The sequence below is a fragment of the Somniosus microcephalus genome, chromosome 4, assembly GCF_052327205.1.
Source record: "Somniosus microcephalus isolate GS21.2 chromosome 4, FLI_Smic_1.0, whole genome shotgun sequence".
NCBI lineage: Eukaryota > Metazoa > Chordata > Chondrichthyes > Squaliformes > Somniosidae > Somniosus > Somniosus microcephalus.
In genome coordinates, this window is record NC_140990.1 from 79,939,405 (window position 1) to 79,947,214 (window position 7,810).

Consider the following 7,810-nt stretch of genomic DNA (forward strand, 5'->3'; position numbering starts at 1 on the left):
TACCTACCCCGGGAGTGATTGATGGGACAGTGTAGAGGGAGATTTACTCTGCATTTAACCCGTGCTGTACCTACCCCGGGAATGTTTGATGGGACAGTGTAGAGGGAGCTTTACTCTGTATCTAACCCGTGCTATACCTGCCGTGGGAGCGTTTGATGGGACAGTGTAGAGGGAGCTTTACTCTCTATCTAACCCGTGCTGTACCTGCCCCGGGAGTGTTTGATGGGACAGTGTAGAGGGAGCTTTACTCTGTATCTAACTCGTGCTGTACCTACCCCGGGAATGTTTGATGGGACAGTGTAGAGGGAGCTTTACTCTGTATCTAACCCGTGCTATACCTGCCGTGGGAGCGTTTGATGGGACAGTGTAGAGGGAGCTTTACTCTGTATCTAACCCGTGCTATACCTGCCCCGGGAGTGTTTGATGGGACAGTGTAGAGGGAGTTTTACTCTGTATCTAACCCGTGTTGTACCTGCCCTGGGAGTGTTTGATGGGACAGTGAAGAGGGAGCTTAACTCTGTATCTAACCTGTGCTGTACCTGCCCTGGGAGTGTTTGAACCTGCAAGTTAATAAGACGAGGTATCAGCTAGAATCTTACACCCTAAGTCTCTCTGCTCCTCCACTCCTTTCAAAGTTTTACCATTTCATGTTCATTTCCTATGTTTTTCTTCCTCCTAAATCTATTACCTCACACATCTCCAGTCTGAAGAACATCCATTAACCACTGCTCTCTTGTTTTCTGCCCTTTACCCAACTTCCTATCAACGCTGCCCCACTCCCTTTAATACCGTGAACCTTAATTTGATCAACAAGCCTCCCGTCCGTCACCTTATCAACACCTTTTGACAATCCATCTCCACAACACCCACTGCATTTCCTCCCTCACTGCACCGAGTGCAGCCCCCGGCCCGATTATAAAAACAGTGAACATTATCCACCCGCCTGTTCCCTCAGCAAAGGAGCCCCGCCCAAACTCCGGGACAGACAGGAAGTCAGGGAGCATCTGTAAATGGAGGAGAAATGGTGACTGGTCAGGGAGCGTCTGTAAATGGAGGAGAAATGGAGACTGGTCAGGGAGTGCCTGTAAATGAAGGAAAAATGGTGACTGGTCAGGGAGCGTCTGTAAATGGAGGAGAAATGGTGAAAAGTCAGGGAGCATCTGTAAATGGAGGAGAAATGGAGACTGGTCAGGGAGTGCCTGTAAATGAAGGAAAAATGGTGACTGGTCAGGGAGCATCTGTAAATGGAGGAGAAATGGTGACTGGTCAGTGGCCTTTATTCCCCTTATTGGACACAAGGCTCTTTGTCTCACAACACACTGGCTCAGATAAAGCTGGGTAAAGAAATGTTTCCTCATGATGACCTGTCTGCAGTGAAGCGCCTGTTTGAGTTTCTAACTGAGGTGAACTTCTCTTTCCCAGGAGGAGAGACGAGAGAAACTGGGGCACTTCTCATTAGAACAAAGCAGGGTGAGAGGAGGTGTGAGCAAGGTGTTTAAACTTGATCAACGACACCGACCAAATATCAGAGAGACTCCCTGTCCCTCAGGACCTGTGTCCAGGGGAGAAGCTGATGGGTTTATCAGATCATCTTTGGGTTAAATGTTGTGCTCGTGGAGCTGAGCCCCTAGTGTCAGCATCAAACACTCTCCAGTCGGGTACAGCACAGGTTAGATACAGAGTAAACCCATCAGCCGCTCCCCGACACAGATACCGAGGGACAGGGAGTGTCCGGGACAATGACATTTCTCACTCAATAAGGTATAAATTGATCCTGTACCTCTCCCCATTAATCCTGGGCTCCACACGGGGCGAATCCTGCTCCTGTTTCCCTTCCTGTGACAGCACTGAGCTAAACCCAGCCCATAATGAGCAGGGCTCAGGGAGGCTGGTTGCTAGGTGCTGCAGTGATGCCATAAAGCAGGGCCATTCAGCCCAGCTGGTCGTCTCCTTGACCCTTTAAAGGTGGAGAGCCGGGACACCCTGTCTCCAAACACATCCCACCTGTTCATACTGAGAATCCCCGGGGAAGGCCCAAGGCCCAGAGTGTGGAACACAACCAAGGGGGAAAGAGGAGGAGAGAAGGGGAGGTAAATCAAGGAGTCGGGACTGAGGGACACCAAGCTTCAGTTTTAGAGCCTGTAGACTTCAGGAGGGGAAGACTGAGTTCAGTAGTTTTAGGATCCAGGGAGAGAACAAGGAGCAGATGGGGAGACTGGTGTGGATTCCAGCACAGTGAGGATGTAGGGGGAGGGAGATTGTGTCGGGCCGTGTATTAGGGGTGTAGGAGGGACAAGAGAGGAAAGGTCAGATGAGCAATTATTGCAGCAGTGCCCATAAATAGTGAGAGAGAAGGTGGGGTTCGAGTGGACCAGGGACAGTCTGTTAAACTCTGTTTGCTGTGACCAGTTTTCTTTCGGTTAAAAATGGCCTCCTGTAGCCCAGTGACACAAACAGCCCATTAAACTCCACCAATGACCTTTGGTCTGGTGAGGTCTCCCTTTGTGAAACATCGGTTGTTGTTAAAGCTTTTCATTCTGACACGCTCACACTGAGAAATGAGCTGCAGAACTGCCGACACCGTCAGCTTTAAGGAGACGTTTCCTTTGGAGATCGGATTGCCCATTGAGTTTGATTAAACTGATGTTAAAGTAACAAGGCTGCTTTGCCCCGTGACAACAACAGATTATCAGAATATTGCCCATAGGTTAAAATCTAATATTACAGGGACTCACTGCCCTGGAGGGTTGAAGTGGACCCTGTGATATAATAGAATTTTCTGTCCTGTCACACTTGGACATCTTGTAGATCCATCTTTTAACAAGTTGTGGGAACTCAGTTCTCAGATGGATTCCACTCAGTTTGTAACAAGTTCTCAATCAGCTCGTCTTATTGCCGAGACATGAAGGACTCGACATACTGCGTGTGTGTGAAACAAAGTTCATTTATTTGACATTGTTACAGATTAAACTTCAGCCCAGTTATAGGGGTTACTAACATCAGCTGAAACAAACCCCAACTGTCAGAATGAACATGGGTCAGTCCTGGATGTGATTAACAGCAGAATCCAACCCCCGCAGTCACATGTGCATGCGTTGGTGTGTCCGCAGGTTGGATGAACGAGTGAATCCCTTCCCACACACGGAGCAGGGGACCGGCCTCTCCCCAGTGTGAGTGCGTTGGTGTGTCAGCAGATCTTTTGTGTTTTTAAAGCTCTTCTCAGTCAGAACATTTAAAAGGTCTCTTATCAGTGTGAACTCGTTGGTGTGTCAGCAGGTTGGATGAATGAGCAAAACTTTGCCCACACATGGAGCAGGTGAACGGCCTCTCCCCAGTGTGAATTCACTGGTGTGTCAGCAGGTTGGATGAATCAATGAATCCCTTACCACACACGAAGCAGGTGAATGGCCTCTTCGCGGTGCGAAGGCGTCGATGAATTTCCAGCTCACAGGTAATTGAATCTCTTCCCACAGTCCCCACATTTCCACGGTTTCTCCGTGGTGCAGGGGTCCTTCTGTCTCTCCAGGTTGGACGATCAGTTGAAGCTTCGTCCACACACAGAACACGTGTACGGTTTCTCCCCATTGTGAATGGTGCAATGTTTTTTCAGGCTGTGTAACTGGTTAAAGCTCTTTCCACAGTCAGTGCACTGGAACACTCTCACTCGGGTGTGTGTGTCTCGGTGCTTTTCCAGTCACACTGATGTTTGAAATCTTTTCCCACAGACAAAACAGACAAACATTTCTCCTTCCACATTCAAAGGCCGATGATATTCAGGTCCTGATGAATCGAGTGACTTTATCAGATCTTGACGTGATGTTTGGTTTGAGTTTCCCATCTGTAAATCCTCCCCTTCCAATACCCTGTAAAAGGAGTTTACAAAAGTCATCATTCTATGTAGGATAGAAATTCAGGACAGACAATTCTAGTTTCTATGGAACATTCTTTCCTCTCTTGTTCCCCGAAAGCTGTAAATCCCCGTCCCACACACTCTCCCTCCTCCCTGTGCTGAAATTCAAACCCATCGCACCATCTCCATCATTTTTCCTTTCGGTCGACTTTTCTCCCTTCCCAGAAGGTGCTGACTCTGGCTGGGTTCAGTTCTACACTCACTGGTTCCCCTCCCTCTCCTCCCCTGAAGGTGCTGACCCTGGCTGGGTTCAGTTCTGCACTCACTGGCTCCCCTTCCTCTCCTCCCCTGAAGGTGCTGACTCTGGCTGGGTTCAGTTCTACACTCACTGGTTCCCCTCCCTCTCCTCCCCTGAAGGTGCTGACTCTGGCTGGGCTCAGTTCTACACTCACTGGTTCCCCTCTCTCTCCCTCCCCTGAAGGTGCTGACTCTGGCTGGGTTCAGTTCAACACTCACTGGTTCCCCTCCCTCTCCTACCCTGAAGGTGCTGACTCTGGCTCTAACCTTCTTTCTAATACTCTGTCCTTCCTTATAAGCTTTTCTTCTGTAATATCTCACAATTTTGGTGAGGGGCACTCCTTGACCTGTTACAATTTCCCCTTCATTTACAGATGCGCCCTGATCAGTCTCCATTTCTCCTTCATTTACAGACGCTCCCTGACCAGTCTCCATTTCTCCTCCATTTACAGACGCGCCCTGACCAGTCACCATTTCTCCTTCATTTACAGACGCTTCCTGACCAATCATCATTTCTCCTTCATTTACAGACACTCCCTGACCAGTCACCATTTCTCCTTCATTTACAGACGCTCCCTGACTAGTCTCCATTTCTTCTCCATTTACAGACGCTCCCTGACCAGTCACCATTTCTCCTCCATTTACAGACTCTCCCTGACCAGTCACCATTTCTCCTCCATTTACAGACGCTCCCTGACCAATCCCCATTTCTCCTTCATTTACAGACGCTCCCTGACTAGTCTCCATTTCTTCTCCATTTACAGACGCTCCCTGAGCAGTCACCATTTCTCCTCCATTTACAGACTCTCCCTGACCAGTCTCCATTTCTTCTCCATTTGCAGATGCTACCTGACCAGTCACCATTTCTCTTCAATTTGCAGATGCTCCCTGACCAGTCACCATTTCTCCTCCATTTACAGACGCTCCCTGACCCGTCTCCATTTCTCCTTTATTTACAGACGCTCCCTGACCAGTCCCCATTTCTCATAGACACATACAGCACAGAAAGAGGCCATTGTGTCTGCGCCGGCCATCAAGCCCTGTCTATTCTAATCCCATTTTCCAGCACTTGGTCCGTAGCCTTGTATGCTATGGCATTTCAAGTGCTCATCTAAATGCTTCTTGAATGTTGTGAGGGTTCCTGCCTCTACCACCCTTTCAGGCAGTGAGTTCCAGATTCCAACCACCCTCTGGGTGAAAAAGTTTTTCCTCAAATCCCCCTCTAAACCTCCTGCCCCTTACCTTGAAACTGTGCCCCCTGGTTATTGACCCCCCTACTAAGGGGAAAAGTTCCTTTCTATCTACCCTATCTATGCCCCTCATAATTTTGTACACCTCAATCAGGTCCCCCCTCAACCTTCTCTGCTCTGAGGAAAACAACCCCAGCCTGTCCAGTCTCTCTTCATAGCTGAAGCGCTCCAGCCCAGGTAACATCCTGGTGAATCTCCTCTGCACCCTCTCCAATGCAATCACATCCTTCCTATAGTGTGGCGACCAGAACTGCACACAGTATTCCAGCTGTGGCCGAACTAGGGTTTTGTACAGCTCCATCATAACCTCCCTGCTCTTATATTCTATGCCTTGGCTAATGAAGGCAAGTATCCCATATGCCTTTTAACCACCTTATCTACCTGTCCTGCTGCCTTAAGGGATCTATGTACATGCACACCAAGGTCCCTCTGATTCTCTGTTCTTCCTAGGATCATACCATTCATTGTGTATTTGCTTGCCTTGTTAGTCCTCCCAAAATGCATCACCTCACACTGTTCAGGATTAAATTCCATTTGCCACTGTTCTGCCCATCTAACCAACCCGTCTATATTGTCCTGTAGTCTGAGGCTTCCCTCCTCGCTATTTACCACTCCACCAATTTTCGTGTCATCTGCGAACTTACTGATCATACCTCCTACATTCATATCTAAGTCATTAATGTACACTACAAACAGCAAGGGACCCGGAACCGATCCCTGCGGTACACCACTGGACACAGGCTTCCAGTCACAAAAACAACCTTCAACCATCACCCTCTGCCTCCTGCCACTAAGCCAATTTCGGATCCAATGTGCCAAATTGCCCTGGATCCCATGGGCTCTTGCCTTCTTGACCAGTCTCCCATGCAGGACTTTGTCCAAAGCCTTACTGAAGTCCATGTAGACTACATCAACTGCACTACCCTCATCCACACTTTTAATTATAATCAAGGCCACTGATTACAGCTTCTATGCAAATCTGCACATGCTCATAGAATTTGAGCCCTATAATATTAACACTCCTATAATGGTGTATAATAAAATCACCATTTAACATTTTTCAATCACAGTAATCATTGACCCCCACACCAGATTGTATTCACCCTGAGCAACGCCATGAGAGATACACTAGTTACCTGAAGATTACTCTCGATTGCATTGGGAAAATAATTTGACTTGCGAGAAGATTAAGATCCCTGTATAAACCGTCATATAAACTCAGATATATTTCACATATCCTGGACTATAGCAGTTGAAATACACGAGCATTCAGTCACCTGTTTGCCAATACAATAGTTTCAGTTGAATTTGCTGCCTGTCTGTGAGAAGGTCATTGGCGGCAGCTTGGTAAAAGGAGCCCGAGGGCAGTTTCTGATTAGACCTTTCATTGGGTCCGATATAAATGTTGTGATCGTTTCTATAGCAATGAAGCCTGTGTGTGGACCTTGTGGGCAGACTGTGTTTCACTCAATGTAACTTCAGGTGCTGCTTCTGTCAGGAGATTTCTGTTTCTCTCTGCCCTGCTTGAGCAGTCTGAGGGAAGGGCTGATCAAGTAGAAGATCGGAATAGCAAAGATTTCACTATTTTACCATGAGCACTGGGCAGAGCCTGTCCACAGTGCGCTCCGACACTCACACTGCTTTCTTGGTGTAATAATTTAACCCGCTCCCTGAGCTCGGGGTGTGAGCGGCCCGCGTCCCCCCGGGGTTCATGAACCCGCTCCCTGAGCTCGGGGTGTGAGCGGCCCGCGTCCCCCCGGGGTTCACGAACCCGCTCCCTGAGCTCTCTCACCTGATGTGTCAGCGGCTGCTGCCAAGGTCCGCGCATGCTCAGCTCAAACTGCCCGGGTGATTGACGGAAGCTCGGGCCAATAGGAAGAGCGGGGCGGGGCTGGAGGACCGAGCGGGCGGCGGGTCCTCCAACCAATCGGTGTGTGTGAGGGGTGGGGCTTGACCTTTAAACCTGAACAACAGAAGGTGAGCTGAGCATGCGCAGACCTTGGCTCTTTTACTTCTTTTGTCCGATCGCAGCCCTGCCTTCGATCTATTTTATTTTCTTTCCAGTTTTGAAGAAGGGTTTCGACCCGAAACGTCAACTCAAATTTCTCTCCACGGATGTTGCCTGACCTGCTGAGTTTTTCCAGCATTTTCTGTTGTTATTTCGGATTTCCAGCATCTGCAGTATTTTGCTATCGTTCGAGAGAGCTCAGGGAGCGGGTTCATGAACCCCGGGGGGACGCAGGCCGCTCACACCCCGAGCTCAGGGAGCGGGTTCATGAACCCCGGGGGGACGCGGGCCGCTCACACCCCGAGCTCAGGGAGCGGGTTCATGAACCCCGGGGGGACGCGGGATGCTCACACCCCGAGCTCAGGGAGCGGGTTCATGAACCCCGGGGGGACGCGGGCTGCTCAC

At 49.3% G+C, this 7,810-nt stretch overlaps 1 long non-coding RNA gene across 1 annotated transcript; it reads right to left on the reverse strand.

Moving 5' to 3' along the window:
• Positions 1-2,928: 2,928 nt before the first annotated feature.
• LOC147119328 (uncharacterized) lies at positions 2,929-7,232 on the reverse strand. The gene is made up of 2 exons (XR_015077828.1): positions 6,675-7,232; positions 2,929-3,863 (listed from the first exon to the last, which is right to left on the reverse strand). It is a non-coding gene; the product is annotated as an uncharacterized LOC147119328 (long non-coding RNA).
• Between the last annotated feature and the right edge of the window lie 578 nt (positions 7,233-7,810).